The sequence below is a fragment of the Rhinatrema bivittatum genome, chromosome 5, assembly GCF_901001135.1.
Source record: "Rhinatrema bivittatum chromosome 5, aRhiBiv1.1, whole genome shotgun sequence".
NCBI classification, from domain to species: domain Eukaryota; kingdom Metazoa; phylum Chordata; class Amphibia; order Gymnophiona; family Rhinatrematidae; genus Rhinatrema; species Rhinatrema bivittatum.
In genome coordinates, this window is record NC_042619.1 from 147,601,892 (window position 1) to 147,626,428 (window position 24,537).

A 24,537-nucleotide genomic window follows, 5' to 3' on the forward strand; every position below is an offset into this window, starting at 1 on the left:
TGAATCAGACATCTAGACTAGTCCTGGACATGCGAACGGGGAAAACTGGTCACTCCGTTACACACCTCCCCCTTCAGCTTGAACCTATCAGTGCTAGTGTTACTATATCTCTCTAGATCCTATTCAGGACAGTACTACACCACTCCACTTCATCTGGCATCCCACCAGCTAGGCTTGGGGTCGGGAAACTATGTTGAGACTCACTCTCACATATTAGGGCTAACCCAGCAACATTGTTCATTGCTGGGGTAGGCAGCACCTACTGTGGACCTCACCCAGTGTTCACCCACAAACCTGCATCTGACTCCATCTGTAGCCCCTGGTTCCTCTTTCAACCTAGCGAGATTCATTGGACAGGTTGTGGGATGTGTAGTTGTTACTTTTCACTAATCTGTGACACATGTGCCTACTCTCCACCATCACGACCAGTGCTCGCTGGCAATTGCACAGCGCTCTCGCTGACTCCTTGGCAGTGCTGCGCCTTGGCTCCTCTATAGCCTCTATCGCTGAGGATCCTATGGTCTCTATGTCCTCTTCAACTGGCCTCATAGCACAGACTCAGGCCCATAGGTTCTGCATCCAGCAGGCTGCTCATTATTGCCATCTTCACGGCACTCCGAGGCCCTCTTTCAGGGCTCCTACAGCCCCTATCTCTGGGCCTTCTCTGGGTTTTGGGCACGCTACAGTGCCTCCCTCTGGGCTTCCTGCAGCGCTATTCTTAGGCCATTCAACACTGCCTCCTTCTGAGCAGTCCGTGTTGCTTCTTCCCTCAACTCAAGGTCTACTTTGGCTCCAGCCTCAATGCTTCTTCCAGGCTCCTTCTAAAGTGGAGTCTTTTTGAAGGGTCAAGTGTTAAGTCACATAATTCAAATGGAGGTGAGCTTCTTTAGCTTCCAGGAGCTCTACAGTCTTCCTTGATTTCACTTCTGGCAGCATGAGAATTTTTCTCAGTTCACTCAATAATAGTGTTCCAACTGGTGGGTTGCCTTAGCTGTCCCGACATTTGGGTCATCTCTGATTAAATTTCCTGTACTTCAGAGATCAGCTATATCCACTGAATTTGGCCGCCTTCTCTCTGGGCATCTGCAGTGTAGGGCGATATCTCCTGATTACCAATGATGCACCAGGTATGAATTATGATGACCATGAACAGGATAAATTCTGACAGGCTCAGACCCCTGCTACAGCAAGAAAACATTTATCCAGGTGAACCTTAATTTCCACTGATGCAAGGTAGTTTGCTCCAAGTCGTATTGAGGCCTTATTTCCAACAGTATAGAAGTTGTCATCAGATGTTCCTATTTGCTGTTCCTGTGCAAATAAAGAAACCATACAGAAAAGACAATACAACTTAAGATCCTAAGCAGAATGTCAGGGACAAACAAGACCCCCACCTTTGCAAAGAAGAGCAGCATGAAACAATGCTTAGGATAACTACGTGGCAGTTTCTTCCCCAAAGAAACCTGGCGGCGGGGGGGGGGGGATATGCCACCGTAAGGAAAGGACCTGCCATGCCGCAAGACACCCTCCACCCACGAGGGTATGCGTGAGCTCATGCATATTTATCAGCTTGGAAATATAAGACTGGGGGGCAAGGAGGCTGAAGGGAGTTTGAGTTCTGCTTCCAAAAGAAAAAAGGGAGATTTGAGTCTGGAAAGAAGAGGCCCAATTCCAGGAAAGAAAAGAAGTTCAGCTCCAGAAAATAACATAAGAAATTGCCATGCTGGATCAGTCCAAGGGTCCATCAAGCCCAGCATCCTGTTTCCAACAGAGGCCAAACCAGGCCACAAGAACCTGGCAATTACCCAAACACTAAGAAGATCCCATGCTACTGATGTAATTAATAGCAGCAGCAATTCCCTAAGTACACTTAATTAATAGCAGTTAATGGATTTCTCCTCCAAGAACTTATCCAAACCTTTTTTGAACCCAGCTACACTAACTGCACTAACCACATCCTCTGGCAACAAATTCCAGAGCTTTAGTGTGCATTGTGTGAAAAATACTTTTCTCCGATTAGTCTTAAATGTGCTACTTGCTAACTTCATAGAATGCCCCCTAGTCCTATTATTCGAAAGTGTAAATAACTGATTCACATCTACTCGTTCAAGAACTCTCATGATCTTAAAGACCTTTATCATATCCCCCCCTCAGCAGTCTGTTCTCCAAGCTGAACAACCCTAACCTCTTCAGTCTTCCCTCATAGGGGAGCTGTTCCATCCCCTTTATCATTTTGGTTGCCCTTCACTGTACCTTCTCCATCGCAACTATATCTTTTTTGAGATGTGGTGACCAGAATTGTACACAGAATTCAAGGTGTGGTCTCATTATGGAGCGATATAGAGGACATTATGACATTTTCCGTTTTATTAACCATTCCCTTCCTAAAAATTCTTAACATTGTTTGCTTTTTTGACTGCTGCAGCACACAGACAATGATTTTAAAGTATCATCCACTATGATGCCTAGATCTTTTTCCTGGGTGGTAGCTCCTTATATGGAACCTAATATCATGTAACTACAGCAAGGGTTATTTTTCCCTATATGCAACACCTTGCACTTGTCTACATTAAATTTCATCTGCCATCTGGATGCCCAATCTTCCAATCTTGCAAGGTCCTCCTGTAATGTATCACAATCCGCTTGTGATTTAACTACAATGAATAATTTTATATTATCCTCAAATTTGATTTCCTCACTCGTCATATTCCTTTCCAGATCATATATATATATATATATATATATATATAAAAGCAACGGTCCAAGTACAGATCCCTGAGGAACTCCACTGCCCACTCCCTTCTACTGAGAAAATTGTTCATTTAATCCTACTCTCTGTTCCCTGTCTTTTAGCCAGTTTGTAATCCACGAAAGAACATCGCCACCTATCCAATGACTTTTTACTTTTCCTAGAAGCCTCTCAGGAGGAACTTTGTCAAACGCCTTCTGAAAATCCAAGTACACTACATCTACCGGTTCACCTTTATCCACATGTTTATTAACTCCTTCAAAAAAGTGAAGCAGATTTGTGAGGCAAGACTTGCCTTGGGTAAAGCCATGCTGACTTTGTTCCATTAAAACATGTCTTTCTATATGCTCTACGATTTTGATCTTCAGAATATTTTCCACTATTTTTCCCGGCACTGAAGTCAGGCTCACTGGTCTGTAGTTAACCGGATCGCCCCTGGAGCCTTTTTTTAAATATTGGGGTTACATTGGTCACCCTCCAGTCTTCAGGTACAATGGATGATTTTAATGATAGTTTACAAATTGTAACTAATCGATCGGAAATTTCATTTTTTAGTTCCTTCAGTACCCTAGGATGCATACCATTTGGTCCAGGTGATTTGCTACTCTTTAGTTTGTCAATCTGGCCTACTACATCTTCCAGGTTCACAGTGATTTCACTCAGTTCATCTGACTCATCACCCCTGAAAACCATCTCCGGAACTGGTATCTCCCCAACTTCCTCATTAGTAAACACGGAAGCAAAGAATTCATTTAGTTTTTCTGCAATGGCCTTATCTTCCCTAAGAGCCCCTTTAACCCCTCAGTCATCTAATGGTCCAACCGACTCCCTCACAGGTTTCTTGCTTCGGATATATTTAAAATAGTTTTTATTCTGAGTTTTTGCCTCTATAGCCAACTTCATTTCAAATTCTCTTCGCCTGTCTGATCAATGTTTTACACTTAACTTGACAATGCTTATGTTTTATCCTATTTTCTTCAGATGGATCCTTCTTCCAAATTTTGAAGGATTTTTTTTGGCTAAAATAGCCTCTTTCACTTCACCTTTTAACCATGAAGGTAATCGTTTTGCCTTCCTTCCACCTTTCTTAATGTGTGGAATACATATGTACTGCATGTCTAGGATTGTATTTTTAAACAATGTCCATGCCTGTTGTACACTTAACCTTTGCAGCTGCAATTTTCATTTTTTTTCTATTTTCAACATTTTATCAAAGTTTCCCTTTTGAAAGATTAGTGTTAGAGCTGCAGATTTATTGCCCCCCTTCCAGTTATTAGTTTAAATTTGATCATGTTATGATCACTGTTGCCAAGTGGCCCCACCACCGTTACCTCTCTCACCAATTCCTGCCTTCCACCAAGAATTAAATCTAAAATAGCTCCCTCTCTTGTTGGTTCCTGAACCAATTGCTCCATGAAGCAGTCATTTATTACATCCAGGAGCTTTATCTCTCTAGCAAGTCCTGATGTTACATTTACCCAGTCAATATTGGGGTAATTGAAATCTCCTATTATTGCACTGCCAAACTGGTTAGCTTCCCTGATTTTTCTTAGCATTTTATCATCTATTTTGTCAGGTGGACGGTAGTATACTCCTATCACTATACTCTTACCCAACACCCATGGGATTTCTACCCATATAGATTGTACTGAGCATTTAGTCTCTTATATGATCTTTATCGTGATGGACTCTATACTCTCCCGGACATAAAGTGCCACACTCCCACCAAGTTGATCCTCCCTATCATTGCGATATAATTTGTACCCTGATATAGCACTGTCCCATTGGTTATCCTTCTTCCACTCAGTCTCTGTGATGCCAATTATGTCAATCTCATCATTTGCTGCTATACACTAACTTTCCCATCTTACTTCTTAGACTTTTGGCATTGGCATACAGACATTTCAAAGGGTGTTTTTTGTTTGTATTACCAACCTGCTTTTCATTTGTTAGGGATTATTTGGAAATCATTAGCTTTGGTGATTTTTTACATATAGGCACATAGACTATGTTTGCTTTTATTGGAACCTCTCTGTTGGAATGCCCTAATTCTCCTGTTTCATTAGTATCCTTCAAGGATACATTTCTCCGAACCATGCACTACTGAGTGACTGTCAGCTTACACCCCCCTTGTTCTAGTTTAAAAGCTGCTCTCTCCCTTTTTGAAAGTTAGTGCCAGCAGCTTGGTTCCTCTATGGTTAAGGTGGAGCCCATCCTTTCGGAAAAGTCTCCCCCTTCCCCAAATGTTTCCCAAGTTCCTTACAAAACTGAATCCCTCTTCCCTGCACCATCGTCTCATCCACGCATTGAATCTCTGGAGCTCTGCCTGCCTCTAGGGACCCAAACTCAATTAAACTGTGTATATATGATGTATAATTTATGGATAAAACTGCATCTGAGTAGCAGTGCATATTTTTTGGCAGATAACAGAAACATACAGCACTTTAATGTCCCTGACGAAGCCTAAAGAAACACGAGCCGTGTTGGGCTGTGCGGTTTCATTTGCTGTCCAAGTCCTGCTACGATAAGTTCTTTATTACTGCCTGAAAGCTACTATAGCATTTATAAAAAAATATTCTAAATACGGACTTTGAATTTGTCATCTGAGTGTGGAAACCAATGATTAGAAGTTGGTTACTTACAGCCTCAACTAAGATAGTGATTGTAAAAACTAAAAATTTGGCAACCCATGGGCTATTACCTAAAAAGCCCGCCATTTTTATAAGGTTTCCTCATTCTATTCAATCTTAACTACACGGTGGTAGCTACATGTAGAGTTTGAATATGATGTTTTTTTGAATATGCCTCTAGGGACCTGCATGTGGAACAGGAAGCATTTCAGAGAATGCCACCCTGGAGGTTCTGGATTTCAGCTTCCTACCTAAAATCCTAAATTTGGCTTCCAGAACCTCTCTCCCACATTTTCCTATGTCGTTGGTGCCCACATGTACCACGACAGCCGGTTCCTTCCCAGCACTATCTTTAATTCTATCTAGGTGACGTGAGGTCTGCCAGCTTCACACCAGGCAGGCAAGTTACCTGATGGTCCACACGTCCACTAGCCACCCTATCTACATTTCTATTAATTGAATCACCAACTATGATGGCCAGCCTAACCTTCCCTCCTGGGCAGTAGCCCTGGGAGACTTGTCCTGAGTGCAAGAGGACAATACATCACCTGGAAACCAGGTCTTCGCTACAGGATCACTTCATGAAAGAACAACCTCCTGGCAGAGCAGCCCGGAAGCCAAAAAAGAAGCACTAAGGCCAGGCACAGACCCCCCCAGAGGAAGAGGAGTCCCAAATCCTGAATGCCAAACTGGGGAGAAAATCCTGAGAGCAAGAACCTGTGCTGAGGTGTCCCTGGAAGCGAAAGGAGGGTCTGAAGCCGGCCAGATTTCCCTGCTATCCCATAGGGTGAGAGCCAGCCAGTCCAGAAAGTGAGTCTCTCCCCTGTCCACGTTCTCCAGCCAGAACCTGTTTCTGAGATGATTAGAGGAATCACCTGAACGTTGGAATCAGGGGTAAGTAATTTAGCCACAATTATTTATATCAAAGCAGGCTAAGGTTTATGGCATATTTTATTACCAGATAAAGCCACAATAGAATGTGGAATGACAAGCAAACACACTATAAACCAATCAGTCCAGCAGGTGTGTTGCAAAATAATTAACAATGTTCCATGAAGAAGAACCCAAGACAAGCAATTAGATAGCACAACTTCAATAATTCCAAGGTACCAAATATTTATTAAGATGTCAGTCCCCCGACACAAAACCGTGTTTCGCTAGGGCTGCATCTGGAGGCACGAATTACATATGATATAATACAATTGGCATTACATCCTTGAGTCTCTGTGAGAATAAAAACAATTAAAAATGTCTCAGGACCATAGGTAATGTGACAAGGTAGCAGAGGAGAATTCTAAACAATTAAAGCATCAAAAGAAGAATACATACTCCATTAAATCAGCTGAACAAAAGTTATAAACAAGAATTACATTTGAAGAATTATACTTGGAAGGTTGTAACCAATGGCCTGAAAATAAAGAAAATATCACTTAAGTTATAATTAAATTTCAGAGGACCAATAAAAATAAAAAAAGGAAAGCGAAAAAGGGAACCAGCATGAACTTACAATTAAAGTAAGTGCAGTTTGGTTATGTACTGTTGAGAGAGTTTTGGAAAGCACATAGGGTAGCAGTGTAAGAAGAAATATTCTGTCACGAATATAGCTCCTGCAAATAGAGAAAACAAAAAAAAGAAAAAGGGGAAAAAAGGAAAAATAACGAGGGACAAAGTTAAAGGAACTGTGCATAGAAAGGTACCTGAGGCTCAAAAAATTATATATAATTTTCAGAAAACCAGAAAAAGGAAGAAATGATGGGGAACAGATTGAGATGTATATACTTACATTTAAAAGGCATAAGAACATGCCATCCTGGATCAGACCAAGGGTCCATCAAGCCCAGCATCCTGTTTCCAACAGTGGCCAATCCAGATCATAAGAACCTGGCAAGTATCCAAAAACTAAGTCTATTCCATGTTACTGTTGTTAGTAATAGCAGTGGCTATTTTCTAAGTCAACTTAATTAATAGCAGGTAATGGACTTCTCCTCCAAGAACTTATCCAATCCTTTTTTAAACCCAGCTATACTAACTGCACTAACCACATCCTCTGGCAACAAATTCCAGAGTTTAATTGTGCATTGAGTGAAAAAGAACTTTCTCCGATTAGTTTTAAATGTGCCGTATAATTATGCACTAATTAGAGAAAATAATATCAAAGATCACATGAGATGGCAGTGTAAAGGCATTCTGCCAAGAATATTAAAGCTCCTACAAATAAGGGAAAAAAATGTAAGAAACAAACCGGAAATGGAATAAAAATAATAAAGTAGCACATATAACCGAATCAGGGTGATAGATTTATCTAGATAGCTAGAGGTGCATGCTGTGAGCAGCACTAAAAGAATAAAGGTTTAACAATTGGACAGCTTGTATATGAACTGATACGGTAAAAACCAAAAATAAAGATGATCCAGTTAGCAGTAAAAATCTGTAAAACCAGAGCTGTTGCTAAACTGAATCCAGAAAGTGTGAAGCCAGGAAAAAGGACTCAGAACTAGTGATACAAAAGGTGGTATAAGGTAAATAAAGCACCAGAGTCTTACAAAACTTCCCAGGGGTCATCAAGGAGTCAAGATGCAAAAGAAGCTAAAGAAAGAGACAAGTACAAAATAACAAAGATTACATTAAAGTAAACCTCGAGAAGAGGTGAAGGTGAAATAGCTAGTGCTAGCAAGAGCGAGTAAAAAAAAAATGTGGTAATGTCACAAATAAAATTCAAAGGAGTTTAATATAGGTACTGACCAGAAATGTAGACAATCAAGATGCAACTGAAGCTGGTAAAACATTAAACTGGAACTGCCTCAGCTCAGCGCAAGAGGTAAGGGCAGAGAAGTATCTGGTTTAAACAGGAAAAAGAGCGTGAAAGCCATGGGTGTGGCTTAGCTGCTGATGACAGAATCAAATTCAAGGAACAGAACTATCCATAGGATAAATGCGAGCACAGAGACCAGGAGGGTAGCCCGAGTGGGAAAAGATTTTTGAAATCATGTGTGTTTGTGTGTGTGTGTGTGTGTGTGTGAATAAAATGAGAAGTAAAAATAAAAAATAAATAAAAATGTATATGAAAATTGTGTGATACTGTGTTGAATATTCTAATGAGAAATACAAAAGGAATATTAAGGTTAAGGAGGAGGGTGGAAACAGCAGAATTTATCACTAAAAATAGTGAAAAGATAAAGTGGAAAAAATGTCTGAAGAATGAACAAGACTGTCGAAAAACAAGAAACCTGTTACAAAACCAAAGGGGGGGGGGGGGAGAGGGAAGGGAAGTGGGGAAGGAGGGTCAGAGCAGGAAGGGAAGGGAGAAAGATGGGAGGGAAGGGCGTGAGGGGAAACCAAAGGGGTGGAAAAAAGAGGGGAAGGGGAAGAGTGGGGGGCAGGAGCGAAGGAGGAAGAGAAGGGAGAAAAGAACGTGAAGAGGGACCAGCTGGGGGGGAAGGAAAGGGGCAGAAAAGGTGATGGGGGAAGGAAGAGAAGAGTGGAAGGGAACAAAGGGAGGAGGGGAGGAGGAGAGAGGGAAGGAGGCAAGGCAGAGGGAAAGGGGAGAGGGAGAAGAGGAAGGGAAAGGGGTAATGAAGAGGGGAAGGGGGAAGGGGAAAGGGGAAAGGGGGAAAAGGGAAAATGGTTGCTCCCATTGCAGTGCCCTTTATTTGCTGATAAAACATATGTTTTATCATTACCTATGTTTTATATGTTTTATGATAAAAAATATGTTTTATCGATTGCAGGTCCCACTCACTGGAACACACTTCCGCCGGACATACACCTCGAACCGTGTATGAACAATTTCAAGAAGAAATTGAACATGGTTGTTCATCCAAACTTACCCAGAATAAAAAGTCATCAATCCGTGCCAAAGTTGACCACAATAGGCCTACCCCCTTTTTTCTCATATTGAGGAACTATGTTTTTGTTATACTCCATCTCCTCGCCTCGAGGAACCTTGTTTTGGTTACCCTGTCTTACTTAGCTGCCTGTCGTTACCCCCTCTCCCAGTTGAATTTCCCTGTTAAAATGTAATTTTCCAAACCTAACTTGTTTTACTGTAAACAGACATGATGTCCACAACGAATGCCGGTATATAAAAATGTTTAAATAAAAAATAAAATAAATATGTTTCAGGACATGCTTTATCAGCAAATAAAGAGCACTGCAATGGGAGCAATCATGGCTCCTAGCATTGCTTGCCTCTACGATGCTCAATTTGAGTCTTTTTGTTTACCCCTCAGCACCTTAGCTATTTTTGTACTGTTATGGCTTCACTTTATGGACATTTTTTTTCATTTGGATGGGATCCATTATACAATTTTACAGTTTTTCTGATTGGCTTGACACATGAGATCCAAACCTACATTTCACTTTTTCTATCTCTCATCGCTCCATATCCTTTTTGGACATGAGGGTTACCATACAATATCATCATTATTCTACCTCCATATTTCACAAACCAACAGATCGTAACACACTCTTCCACTTTTCCAGTGATCATCCTCATTTTCTAAAAAAATAATATATCTGTTGGTCAATTCTTGAGAATCTGCAGGCTCTGTTTCTCTTCCTCTGATTTTATGACACATGCAGACACGCTCTTCAGCTATTTTTTGGCCCGAGGATATCCCAGACACCTTCTGAAAAAAGCATTTAAACGTGCACTTTACGTCCATAGTGAGTTGTTACTGTTAACCTCCAGAATCCCCTCGGATAACCGCCCTACCTGTATTCTTCTGTATTCAAGTCACATCCGCAAAGTGTGCACTATTGTGAATAAATACTGGCAGGTGCTCTCCCCATTATCTATTTTTGTTGAGCGCCCGAGATTCGCCTTTCAAAGGGGGAAGCATTTTCGAGACATGGTGGTCTCTTCATTTCTGCAAGATCCAGTTCCCCCGTGGCCACAACCCTTCTGGTCATTGTTCAGCATTCTTCTGCTCAATTTCTTCATTCACAAATCCCAGTACTGGTCAAGTCTATCCTTGATGCCACACATCAAATTGTGAATCAAAGGGCTCTATGTTATTTTTTGGCCTTGTAATTTGATAGATGTAGGTAAATGCATCCGAAAGCTTAAAATGATAATTTTTGAGTATTGCTCATGTATATGTATACTTAAAACTGAAACCCCATTGGTCAACAATTGGCTTGAGAAGAGCCATCTGATCTCTGATATACGTTTTTTTGCAATTGAGCTGTTTCCTAAACCGTCATGCGGAGGTAATTTTTCTATGCTCTTAAGGCCGGATTTTAAAAGATTTACACGGGTAACCAGCCTTACGTGCACCTGGCCTATTTTTAAAAGGCTCAGCGACGTGCATGAAGCCTCGGCACGCGTGTAAGTCCTGGGGCTTTACAAAAGGGGCAGTCCGGGAGGGGCTGGAGGCCTCCGACAGAGTGGGCATTGCTGCTGTGTCAGAGGATTGCATGCTGGCAGACTGCCGGCGCGTGCAACTTGCGCCTGCCCAGAGGCAGGCACAAAGTTAAGACAAAGGACAAGAGTGGGGGTAGGTTAGGGGAAGGAATGGGAAGGTCAGGTTAGGGGGAAGGGAATTGGGGAAGGCAGCATGGCTCAGCGCGTGCAAGGTGCATAATTGTGCACCCCCTTGCGCGTGCCGACCCCCTGGATTTATAAAATGTGCGAGCCTGCACGCGCATGTTATAAAATCGGGCGTACATGTGCGTGCGCCGGGTATTGCATGCACAAGTAAGGCCATGCCTCGAGCCAATGACCGGGCAGCACAGGGCGGACAGATGCCAAAAAATTCCCAGAACTGACCGTAAAGAAGGTAAAAACTTAATGTGCCACCCTATTGACAGGGAGGAACTTAGGAAGGGGGACCCCATGCGAAGGCGGCGAAAAAAATCACAAGAAAAATGAGAACTTTGAAGATAGAGCAGAGCTCCACCACTATGCGACAACTGCACTGCGGAAAGAAAGACTGAAGGTACTCCTGGGGGAATTCTGCGCTACTGCGGAATGCAGATTTTGCGCAGAATTCCCCCATGCGCAGAATTGCCAAATTCTGCGCAGAAAATAGCAGAGGAGACCTCGGCAGGCCGCGGAGCACTTCCCGCTGCACTTAAATTCTGGATTACAGCAAGAGAGATTGTTTCTGATTGTTGATCATCCCAAAATACCTGTGTTATACATATTGCCTAAAGTGCATAAGTCATTGGGGTGAAGCTCCCAGGAAGACCCATTGTGTCGAAAAAAAACTCATTACTTGTCAATATTTGTTGACAGATTTTTAGCCCCTATGGTTAAGAAGTTACCTTCCTTTGTGAGAGACTCTTCAGACCTTATAACCCAATTAGAGAATCTAACCATCCATTTGTTTCCAAATAAGTCTTTGGCATTAGCCACTATTGATGTTGTGGCTCTTTATACAAATATTCCGCAAACAGAGGCTTTAAATATCGTTAGCATCAGAATTCATGAAGGCACTCAGGCTACCTGGATTCCACCGGAGTTTATATGTTCATAAGCACAGATCGCTTTATACAATAATTTTTTCATGTTTAACAATTCATTTTTTCTTCAAACGAAAGGGGTGGCAATGGGCGACACGATGGCACCCGATGTCACAATTTGAAGATAAATTTATGCAAGCTAATCCTTTTGCCCGGTGTGTGAAAGTATGGAAGCGATATATTGATATATGGTGTTGTGGGAAGGAGAAGTGAGTGACTTTGTGAAATTTATGGATTAGTTGGATGGGTGTGATCCTAATTTGTGTTTCACTTTTGTCTTTAATAAGAAGAATGTGTCTTATTTAGACATTTCTATAACTCTTCAAGAGATGGGGTTTAATTTTTCGATTTATCGCAAACCAACAGATAAGAATACAATCAAGATATGATAGTTGTCACCCCCAACACTTGCGAGCTAATTTGCCAGTTGGCAAATTCTTGAGGCTGAGACGCTTGTGCTCTGATGTATTTGAGTATAAGCTCAAAGGCCAAGATATGATGAGATGTTTTGTGCAGAGGCTATCCCTCCCATATTATCAAAAAACGTATAAGTGTGCCCGCTGGGTGAATAGAGACCTATTATTCAAATCTCCACAGGAAGAGAGAGATAAAGATAGAACAGTGTGTGTTTTACCATTTTCACCTCAGATCTATAGGGTACAAAACAGCATCAAGAAATATTGCCACATTTTGAAATTACACGATGTACTGCAAGAAACTCCGAGGTTTGCATTAAAACGAGGTAAGAATATCAGAGATACGATTATTCACTCTGATTTTGTAGATTAAACACCAAAACAACCCTATGGAGATAAGAGTAGAAAGGGGCATTACGCATGTAAAAAGTGTTCTGTGTGCACAATCGTTTGAGGGTGATACATTGCCGTTTTTTGCCAACGGTAAATTCAGATTGGAGGCATCTACAAACTGTCATTCTAGAGGAGTTGTGTATGGAATTTGGTGCCCTTGCCCTTTGTTATACGTCGGCAAAACTAAACGGAGTCTGAAGACCCGCTTGATAGAACACTGGAGTGCTATGTCTAGGAATAGGATAGAGGTGCCTTTAGTACAACACTGTCTGGAAGAACATAGATTCGCGGATTTGACTTTTGCGGTGATAGAAAAAACGAGTCCATGTAATTGGGGTGGTAATTTTGACAACTACCTCCTACAGAGGGAACAAAAGTGGATTTACTACTTCGATATAGTAGTCCAGAAAGGGTTGAAGATAGAAATTGATTGGTCGGTTTTCTAAAATAATCTATGTGCTATGTCTTTAAAATTAGTAGTGCTGTTGTATGATGGGTTTTGTAGTCTCCAGAGATGAAGGGAGCTACTATTTCCGGTGATGTCAGCAAGGAGGGTGATTTAAACTTGAGCCTCCAGATCGCGAATGAAGTTTAGACGCCGAGGCACCATGATGAGATCTCTTAAAGACGTTTAGTATTGTCCGGGTGAGTTTGTTTCATATGTCGTTATGTAACTGAGTTTAAGTCACGATATAAGTTTACATCGTAGATGTCCCGAGACAAGGATTGAAAGTAGTGGTTTGAGTTCTGAATGTGTGTGGATAACATTGTATTCCTTTGATTTTAGGATCAGAGTATATTTCACCAGTGGTATATAATAAAAATATTTCCCGTGAAGAAGACTGTTTCACATGAAACATGGCCCATGTCGGGTGAAAGTTGGAAATTTTTCAAGTTAGAAATTTGAGCGATGATCATCTAAATTGGCTAAGTATTCTATTTTAATATAGTTATTGGGTTTAAATAATAGATGCTTTTAATTGGTAGATGCTTTAATAAAATGGTATTAGTTCATTAGTATTTAAAATAATCTCTTTGAAAATCAAGCAAGAGACAATAAATGATTATGTGAGAACTGCTCAACTGCCTGTGGGCCCATTGCGGGCGAAAGACAGTAGATTATAATCTTTAAGCGTATGCCTATGAAAGTCTCTTGTTCTGAATAAAAACGTGGTAATAGGATTATATTCTATTCCCTCATTTTGTTTTTGGTTTTGAGGGATTACTTAAAGACTGTCATGTAAATTGTGTTATTGTGACCAATATAAAATTTGCAGAATTTTGCAGAATTTTAAGTTTTTGTGTGCAGAATTTTAAATTTTTTTGCGCAGAATTCCCCCAAGAGTAACTGAAGGGAACCCCACATGGCCACGCAGATAGTGGCATGCTGGGCATGCTCAGGGTGCCAAAGTTCTAGAAACATTGACAGAAGTTTTCTGTGCCGGGCTCCATCTGATGATGTCACCCATGTGTGAGGACTACCATCCTGCTTGTCCTAGGAGAACAAATTTTACCACTTTTTGCTCCTTTACCCTGGCACTTTTGTATTCTCCAGTTAAATACTGCATGTCTGCCTGGAGAAGGCATGCAGAAACATCAAAAGTGGATATACTCCAAGTTATGACAAGTTATATGATAAGCAACTGCCTATATTCAACACTAATTCATGATTTGCACATTTTGGAAGACATTCCACATCATCTGAGATGTCTAGCTGCACCCAGGCAAGATCCTTCAGACATTGCCAGGATAATGTTTTAAAAGCCACACTCCTTTCATCAGACTTGCTCAGAATTTTATTTACTCAGATGACTTCCAGAGCAGGAGCAAATGAACCATGAACAAATGGAGGAAAGATCATCACTGTGGAAGGCTGTAGTAATTCTTGCCTTCAGTCACAGACTACTGTAAAGAATGGTTTTGATCTGAGTTTTCTAAAAACAGGGCTACTTATAAATTTAAATAAATCAGAGATATTGAGTGTTATAAATCCTGTAGGTACGGTTGAAATCTCTATCATTGCAGCTTGTGAATGATGAGAGACTAACAGGACCATCTAGCCAAGGAGTGTTCCACTGACCGTCTTAGAGGAGGATGAGCTTTGTTTAATCAACCCACTACTGGTACACTGGACTGGCAGAGGTCTGCCAAATTCAACAGGTGTCAGATCATAAGAAATTGTTAGCTGTGTACAAGAATAGGCTTATGAAATACAAATTCCTCATTTCTATAACAGTTTTAAGTTACAAAAATGAATAACTAGATATGCAACTCAAAACATTTGACATATAGTAACAAATATTAAAACCAACTTGTGAGGCATCTGGCTCTGTGCCTTTCAGAGTTCTTCATATTGCTGAATAAAAGATAGAATAATTAAACTGATTTGTTGCTACCTTTAATAAAATTCACATACTAAATATTCATATTTAGGTATAGGAAATGAACCCTAAAACTAAAAGGTCATTACCAATTCACTAAATCATTTTCCAAAAAGTTGCTTTCATTTTGTACCTATGGCAACACTTTTTAAAATTGTACACCATATGTGAATGGTTGTAATATTTTTTGTAAAATATTAATACTTCCTACTTTTCTTCCAACACTGGAGAGGAGTTTGTCAAGGTCATTGGAGGAAAACATTTCATGGTGTTTAATGCTAAACTTAGTGAGATTTCTCAGCATGCTTTTAACAGATTAAAATATTTCCTTGTCTCGTTGCTGTCAAATAAATATGAAATTCCTTAGGTGGATGCTTATCACTGAAATGGGTACTTTATACTTGGTGTGCAAATTCAACTATTATTGTCAAAGATCAGGTTGCTGCTCTGGATAATAAACAGATACAATCTTCTGTATATATTTTCTTTTTGACAGCTGGGCTAATAAAAAAATGAAGCTGAAGTACTTGCTTTGTTTCATGCTAAAAGAAAGGCAACACAAATGTAACTAAATATAAAAGTATAGCATATGACAGCAGATAAGGACTATAAAGCCTATATAGTATTTCCCCTTCTAAATGTAATTCTACAAAACCCACTCAATGCTCAGTTTTATCTTCCACACAACAAATTCTCTATATGTATCCCATGCTTTCCTTTAAGGATGTCAAGATCTCAGTCATATCCCACCCCCCCCCCCTCCTTCCTGTTCTCTAGGGTTCATATATTTAGGCCCTTAAGTCTCATTTTATAAATCTAATGAGCAAGGCTCCTCATCATTTTAATAACTCTGAATTCTCTGTATCTTTTTGAAAGTAAGGCCTCCAGAACGAAAACAATACTCTAGATGAGGCTTTACCAATTATTTGATTGAGGCATTACTGATTTTTTTTCTACTGGGTATATCTCTTTCCTAGCATTCCTCTGGCATAAATATATATATATGTAATACTTCTGAACATACTGAGGTCTGACTTAAGTATCAAGGAAAGTTAAGGCAAAAAATAAAAATAAAATATGGGGACAGCAAAACAGTTTGCAAGTCAATTTGTGATATAATATCTTTCAAGAAAGGTTCTCCTCCTGTCTCTTCTTGGACCCTGACTCCAAGGAAGATCAATGTTCTTTCCATGCCAAAAGTCTGCCAGTGCTCTGTGTGGCTCCTAAGTCCTTCACTACTGATGCTTATGGTACCAATGCAGAGATACTGGATTTCAATTTTTCACTGAAGAATTTAATTAGAAACAATCATTACTTAACAATCCAATGTGATATCTCTTGACAGATGCCTTGTGATCCATGCCCAAGTAGCATATATAGTGTGAAAATCCATGAGGGAAATTTTAATCGCAGCGTATGCATCTCTTAAGGATGCTGGCCTTCTTCTGTATCTTTTGTTGGAAAACGAAAACAAAGTTGATTGAAGTTATTCATACAAGGCTTCACAGAGCACAGAAAGTTTGGGGCAGAGAAAAACCAAGGAAAATTATACAACTGTCAGAATAGCTGACTAATCATTGCACAGGACTGAAGGAGAAAAAAAAGAAAACATTGTTGAAATCACTCACTTGTATAGCTATCTTATTCTGCATCATAAGAATCCAGGCCAGTATAGAAATTTGGCATTGATGTGTACTATATATGGTCTTTATCTGCCATCATATGCTGTTTCATTTACATTTAAAAGTGAATCAATAAGTTTTGCCATCAACTTAAGAGCCTGATTTATTAAGGCTTTTCTCCCATTCTATATCTATGGGAAAAATGCTTAGTAAATGAGACTCCAAGGCTTTAATAGATAATATGGAGATGGAAACATGAGAATGCATGAACTAATGAAGAATGTATATATTTATTTTTAGCATTATAAGTGATGTAAGAATGTGCACGGTCCAGAAAATGACATTCTTAATGGGGGATTAGCTATTAAATAGGTTTGGTGGTTTACATGCCCAGGAAAGATGGGAAAGGAAGCTTGGTGGTTTACATTGAAAAGGTGGGAAAAAAGGGTGAAGTGTTGCTCGTAGGAGCATTCAATCTGCCAGATGTGGATAGGAGTTTCCTTATTGCAGAATCTGCAAAGAGATAGTGGATGTCCATCAAGGGGCTCTGCACAAACAAATGGTAACGAAACCCATGAGGGAGGAAGTGATACTCGATCTAGTACTCAAATGGTGATAATGTCTAAAATGTCCAGTTTGCTGCTCACCTGAGCTCCACTGAAGCAGATAGTATGGTGTGATATCACAACCAGGATAGAGAGAAGACACAAAGTCCAAGTTTTGGATTTAAAAAATGCAGGGTTTGGTCAAATGGGGACGTATATGAGGAGGAGCTAGAAAACTGAGAGAAGATTAATTAAATGGAACAATAGTAGATAAAATTAAAAGGAACAAATACAGAGACAACAAATCTTTATGCAAGAAAAGTAAACAAAAGTAAGAGAAAAAAGAAACCTGGTTTTCAAGAGAGATGTCAAAGGAAAAAAAAAGAAAACAGAGCATAGCTGCTTTTCTGAGAACAGCAGGATGTTGGTCCTCACATATGGGTGACATCTAATGAAGCCACATATGAAAAACATGTCAGTTTCTAAAACTTTGACTAGGCACATGAGCATGCCCAGCATGCCCTATACCACGTGTCCATGCGGGGTCCTCTCTTCAATCTCGTAACATAGAATAATGGTAAAATAAAAAAACAACAAAATAGGAGAAACCCAATTCCACAAAGTGGTGGGTGGGTTTTGTGAGGACTAACATCCTGCTGTCCTCAGAGAACACTAGTTACAGGTAAGCAGCTCTGTTTTCTCCGAGGACAAGCAAGATGGTAGTCCTCACACATGGGCGAATCCATAGCTACAGACTGTTCCCCAACACTAAAGGAGACCAATAAACACCCAACCAGGGGCCAATGGGAACAACACCTGTGTTGGTAACAGAGGGGGAGATATCCTGAAACCAAATAATGGTTTATTAAAGTTGAGACAATTGGGTTCTACACCTCCAACAGATTCTGGGAACAAACTGGCTGAACCTACTATCGAATCAGCCATTCCTATCCAGACAGTAATGGGATGTGAATATGTGGAGAGAATTCCATGGCTCAGCCTTACAGATATCCTCCACAGAAACTGCTCTCAAGTGGGCTGATGCTGCCATGGCTCTGACAGAATGAGCCTTGACATGGCCCCAAAGATGCAGTCCCACCTGGGCATAACAGGAGACGACAATCTTTCTAGTCAATTGGATAACGTCTGTTTGGCAATGGCAATGCCCAATCTATTCTTAACAAAAGAAACAAAAAGTTGGATGGACTGTCTATGGGCTTCTGTCCACTTCAGGTAGAAGGCTAAGGCTAGCTTGCAGTCCAAATAGTGCAGTGCTCATTCCCCTTGGTGTGAATGTGGCCTGGGAAAGAATATTGGCAAGACAATTAACTAGTTAAGAAGGAAATCCATCACCACTTTAGGCAGGAACTTAAGGTGCGTACGCAAGACCATCCTGTCATTATAAATCTTAGTATAAAGTGGATAAGTCACTAAGGCCTGGAGCTTGCTGACCCTGTGCACTTAAGTGTCTGCCACCAAAAATATGACCTTCCAGGTCTGGTACTTCAGGTCGGGGTGTGCAACTGCTCACAGGTAGCTTTCAACAGCTGAGTTAACACCGTTGAGGTTCAAGGACATGCCGGAGGCATTAGGGAAGGCTTCAAATGAAGCAAGCCCCACAAGAAATGTACAACTACAGTGGGCCCTTGGGTTACGAACTTAATTGGTTCCAGAGGGCTGGTTGTAACCCAAGTTGGTTGTAAGTCAAGACTATTTTTCCATAGGAAACAATGGGAAAACCAATAATGTGTTGTGAACCTTCGAAAAGCACCCTTTGCCTAAACATTTCTATCATAAAAAATGGTTGTATAAGTTTGTTAATTACCAGAAACACCAATACTTCCCTAGTGCACTCAACAAAAGGTTATAAAATGTGCTTAGCAGACCAGAAACAACAATTCAAGTTTATTTTTCTATTTATTTATTTAAAAGTTGACATCTTTGGTTTGCAGGAAGGGAGGAAGAGGAAGCAAACAGCATCGGGGGACGAAATGGAAGGTGGTTATTGTTCAGAAGGACAGTCCCATTCCATAAAAATGTCTGGAATCTGGCTCTCTGGTGTCCTTTCTTTCCTTGGGGGAGTCTGTAGCTCACAAAGACCTGCTTCTGGCTCACTTGGTCTCAACCTTTTCTCAATTAAAAACTGGTCTAAGGTTGTCTGTTTCTGTCTTTTTTTCACCACGGTCCAGTAGTACGACATGACATTATCATTAAGTGAATGCAATGATTGGCTTTTCCTCTGTCTGGGTGGGACGTCTCTACAAATGTTTGTAGCTGTCCATTTTTTTAGGATTTCCTTGATTCTAGAAGAGGAAATTTGCTGCACTGATTGTTGCTCCTCCTCTTCAGAAAGCTCAACTGCCATTCTCTGTTGCTCAGCCAGAAGTTGCTGAAGTTCCTCTGTAGACAATTCCTCTGAGTGTTCCTCCACCAGTTCCTCATCATCAGCACTGTCTACCTGCAAGCCTATGGACTCTGCTATGGTGACAATATCATTGACCACAGGGTCAGTTGCAGGTTCAGGCTCCTGTCCTTCGAGGTCTTGCTGTTCTATAATTTTAGGCCACACTTTCTTCCACGCAGATCTCAATGTCCTTTGAGAGACATTGGCCAGGGATTTCTCTATTAACCCCACACATGAAAGGATGCTGTAGTGTTCCTGCCAGAATTCTTTAAGGGTTAAATCCGTATCTGAAACCATCTGAAAGCACTTCTGGAACAGTTCCTTGGTGTATAGCTTCTTAAAGTTAGCTATGATCTGCTGGTCCATAGCTGCAGTAGAGGAGCTGTATTGAGTGGGAGGAACTCTACTGTGAGCCATGGGAATTCTTCAGCCAGATCATCTTCCAAGTCTTGTGGGTGAGCTGGAGCATTGTCCATGATGAGGAGAGCCTTGAGTGGTAAGCCTTTGTCCTCCAGATATTTTTGCACAGTAGGACAGAAAACCTCCATTATCCACTCAAGAAAAAGGAGTCTTGTCACCCAGGCTTTTCTGTTCGATCTCCACATGACCCTAACCTATTCTTCATGTTATTCTGTTTTCTGAACACTCTAGGGGTCTCAGAATGATAAACCAAGAGATGCTTTATCTTGAGGTCACCACTTGCTTTGGCACATAGCAATAAGGTTAGCCTATCCTTCATTGGCTTGTGGCCTGGCATTTTCTTTTCTTCCTGGGTAATGTATGTTCTCTTGGGCATTTTCTTCCAGAATAGTCCAGTTTCATCACAGTTGAAAACTTGCTGACAGGAAAAGCCATTTCTCTATGTCATTGCTTCGAAGTGGGGTATATAGTTTTCAGCAACCTTTTTATCTGAACTGGCAGCTTCACCATGCCTAGTTATACTATGAACCCCCGTTCTTGCTTTAAAATTGTGAAACCACCCCTTACTGGCATAAAATATTTCACCGTGTTCACTTGGTAATGGCTTATCCTTTACGATATCTGCATTTATAGCCCTAGCTTTTTCAAAGATTAGACATTCAGGCAATCACCTGCCATCTGCCTTTCATTTATCCATACTAGCAATAGGCTTTCTACCTCATTTATCACTGTTGATCGTTGCTTGGTAATTTGAGTGACACCTCTAGTCACAGTAACTTCCTTGTACAAATCTTTTCTTTCTAAGATAGTGGAAACGGTGGATTTTGACATGCTGTATATGAGAGCAAGATCGGTCACTCGAACGCCACTCTCAAATTTCTGCACAATTTCCTTCTTCTTTTCAATAGTTATTGATTTCTTTATCGTTGAAAAGCAAAATAAAATTAAAACCTATCTGGTTCTCAAAGGAGGTGGCTGACAAAATTAAAGCTAAAAGAACAGCATTCAAGAAATATAAAAGATCCCAAAGGGAGGAGCACAAAGAAGAATATTTGATTCAACTGAGGGAGACAAAGAAATTAATCAAGTTGGCAAAAAGTCAAGCAGAAGAGAGGATTGCCAAGGAGATAAAAAATGGTGACAAAACATTTTTCAGATACATTAGCGAAAAGAGAAAAGTCCAAAGTGGTATAGTGAAATTGAAAGGTGGAAATGATCAATGTGTGGAGAGAGATGAAGAAATGGCAGAAATATTAAACGAATACTTCAGCTCTGTGTTCACTAAAGAAGACCCTGGAGAAGGCCCATCTCTACACAACAAGAAACTGGAGGGAAGTGGAATAGATGAAAATCCTTTTACAGTAGAAAATGTATGGGAAGAGCTAAAGAACTTGAAAGTGGACAAAGCCATGGGGCCTAATGGGATTCATCCAAGGATACTGAGGGAGCTCAGAGATGTGCTGGCGGGTCCGCTGTGTGACCTGTTCAATAGATCCCTAGAAACGGGAGTGGTGCCGAGTGATTGGAGAAGAGCGGTGGTGGTCCCGCTTCACAAGAGTGGGAACAGAGAGGAGGCTGGTAACTACAGACTGGTTAGCCTCACTTTGGTGGTGGGAAAAGTAATGGAGTCACAGTTGAAAGAGAGAATAGTGAACTATCTACAGTCCGGAGAATTGATGGACCAGAGGCAGCATGGACTCACCAGGGGAAGATCCTGTCAGACAAATCTGATTGACTTTTTTGACTGGGTAACCAAGGAATTGGATCGAGGAAGAGCGCTCAATCTCATCTACTTGGATTTCAGCAAAGCTTTTGATAGGGTTCCGCACAGGAGACTGGTGAATAAAACGAGAAGCAAAGGAGTGAGTGCCGAGGTGGTGACCTGGATTGCAAACTGGTTGACGGACAGAAGACAACGTGTGATGGTAAATGGAACTTTCTCTGAAGAGAGAGCAGTTTTAAGTGGTGTACCGCAAGGATCGGTGTTGGGACGGGTCCTGTTCAATATCTTTGTGAGCGACATTGCGGACGGACAGAAGCTAAGGTTTGTCTTTTTGCGGATGACACTAAGATCTGCAACAGAGTGGACACGCCGGAAGGAGTGGAGAGAATGAGACGGGATTTAAGGAAACTGGAAGAGTGGTCGAAGATATGGCAGCTGAGATTCAATGCCAAGAAGTGCAAAGTCATGCATATGGGGAGTGGAAATCCGAATGAACTGTATTCGATTGGGGGGGGGGGGGGGGGAGGCTGATGTGCACGGAGCAGGAGAGAGACCTTGGGGTGATAGTGTCTAATGATAAGAAGTCTGCGAAACAATGCGACAAGGCGATAGCAAAAGCCAGAAGAATGCTGGGCTGCATAGAGAGAGGAATATCAAGTAAGAAAAGGGAAGTGATTATCCCCTTGTACAGGTCCTTGGTGAGGCCTCACCTGGAGTACTGTGTTCAGTTCTGGAGACTGTATCTACAAAGAGACAAAGACAAGATGGAAGCGGTACAGAGAAGGGCAACCAAGAAGGTGGAGGGTCTTCATCGGATGACATACGAGGAAAGATTGAAGAATCTAAATATGTACTCCCTGAAGGAAAGGAGGAGCAGGGGTGATGTGATTCAGACTTTCAGATACTTGAAAAACTTTAATGATCCAAAGACAACGACAAACCTTTTCCATAAGAAAAAAATCAGCAGAACTAGAGGTCACTAGCTGAGGCTCCAGGGAGGAAGACTAAGAACCAATGTCAGGAATTATTTCTTCACGGAAAGGGTGGTGGATGCCTGGAATGCCCTTCCGGAGGAAGTGAAGTCTAAAACTGTGAAGGACTTCAAAGGGGCGTAAACACTGTGGATCCATCAAGTGTAGAGGGCGTGAATAAAGAGGAGGCAGCAAAACACTGCACGGAGTGGCAGTAGCCACAGAGGCATTCACAGAGCGGGATGCCAGTGGTTGGTGTTCCACCTTCATGGAGCGGAAGGATGGAGGGCTGCCATCTCAAAAAAAAACAAAAAACAAAAAAAACAAACAAACAAACAAAAAACAGAGGTGGGTAAGAGTATGGGGCAGGGGTGTGGCCTGCTTGTTACAGCGGTTGCTACCCCTAATTGAGCTGGATGTTCACTTGGATGCAGATATGGCACTGCTCTCTACATTGGTGGTGGGGTGGAGGGGAATTAGGGCTGGAGGGTACTGGAAGCCAATAGTAACAGGTGGGAGAGAGAAAAAGGGAAAAAAAATGGATAAAGTGCGTAGCTTGCTGGGCAGACTGGATGGGCCGTTTGGTCTTCTTCTGCCGTCATTTCTATGTTTCTAGGTTTCTATGTTTTTAACACTTCTTTGGTGTTCTGCAGGCAGAAGAAATACAAGAAAAAAGAAATCTAGAAAGGTGAACAGTATAACCAAAAACAACACCAACCCCAGACACTCTTTTCCCCCTTCCTACCAATGTTTATAAGAATATCTATGGCCTCCAGAAACTGTTCTGTACCTTGCCAGCTGAGTGCTGTCCCCCACTGCTGTTCACCGATGCTGCCCCCGCTGCTGTTTGCATTTCCATGCCGGGTCTGCCTACATGCAACACTAGCCATTCAATCTGTTTAAATCCCGCCTTCCAAGACCAAAAAAATGCAATGGGCAGCAACAACGGGCCAATTACAACCAATCTGGAAAAAAACAAAACTGCATGCACATGGCACACGGGTCGTAACCCGAAATCTGGTCGTTAACTCGAAACCGAAAATTGTGTTCATAACTCAAAATTTGTTTGCAACCCGAAACCTTAAATGTTGGTCATAACCCGATTTGATCGTAACCCAAGGGCCCACTGTATAGACATGATTGTACCATTTACAACGTGGTGGTATGCACCAACTGCACTAAGATGAACCATGATAAGAGTTGGCTTTTAAGCCAGTCTCCAACAAGTGTAGAAAGTAATCAAACAGTTTTTGTGTGGGGCAGGTAAACGGAGCTTGTCCCATAACATGCCATACTGGGTGAGACCAAGGGTTCATCAAGCCCAGCATCCTGTTTCCACAGCAAGGCCATAAGAACCTGTCAAGTACCCAGAAAATAAGTCTATTCCGTGTTACTGTTGCTAGTAATAGCAGTGGCTATTTTCTAAGTCAATCTAATTAATAGCAGGTAATGGATTTCTCCTCCAAGAACTTATCCAATCCTTTTTTAAACACAGCTACACTAACTGCACTAACCATATCCTCTGGCAACAAATTCCAGAGTTTAATTATGCGTTGCGTGAAAAAAGAACTTTCTCCAATTAGTTTTAAGTGTGCCACATGCTAACATCATGAAGTGACCCCTAGGCTTTCATTTATGTGAGAAAGTAAATAACCTCTCATAATTTTATCCCCCACCAGCTGTCTTCTAAAAGCTGAAAAGTCGTAACCTCTTTAGTCTTTCCTCATGGGGGAGCTGATCCATCCCCTTTATCATTTTGGTCATCCTTCCCGGTACCAATTCTCTTTACCTTCTCCTCTGTAACGTCACCATCAGTGT

At 41.3% G+C, this 24,537-nt stretch overlaps 1 protein-coding gene across 1 annotated transcript in view; it reads right to left on the minus strand.

Annotated features, from left to right (window-relative positions):
* DIAPH3 (diaphanous related formin 3) overlaps positions 1 to 24,537 on the minus strand; it is a 1,173,174-nt gene that overhangs the window by 549,523 nt on the left and 599,114 nt on the right. The window lies entirely within an intron of this gene.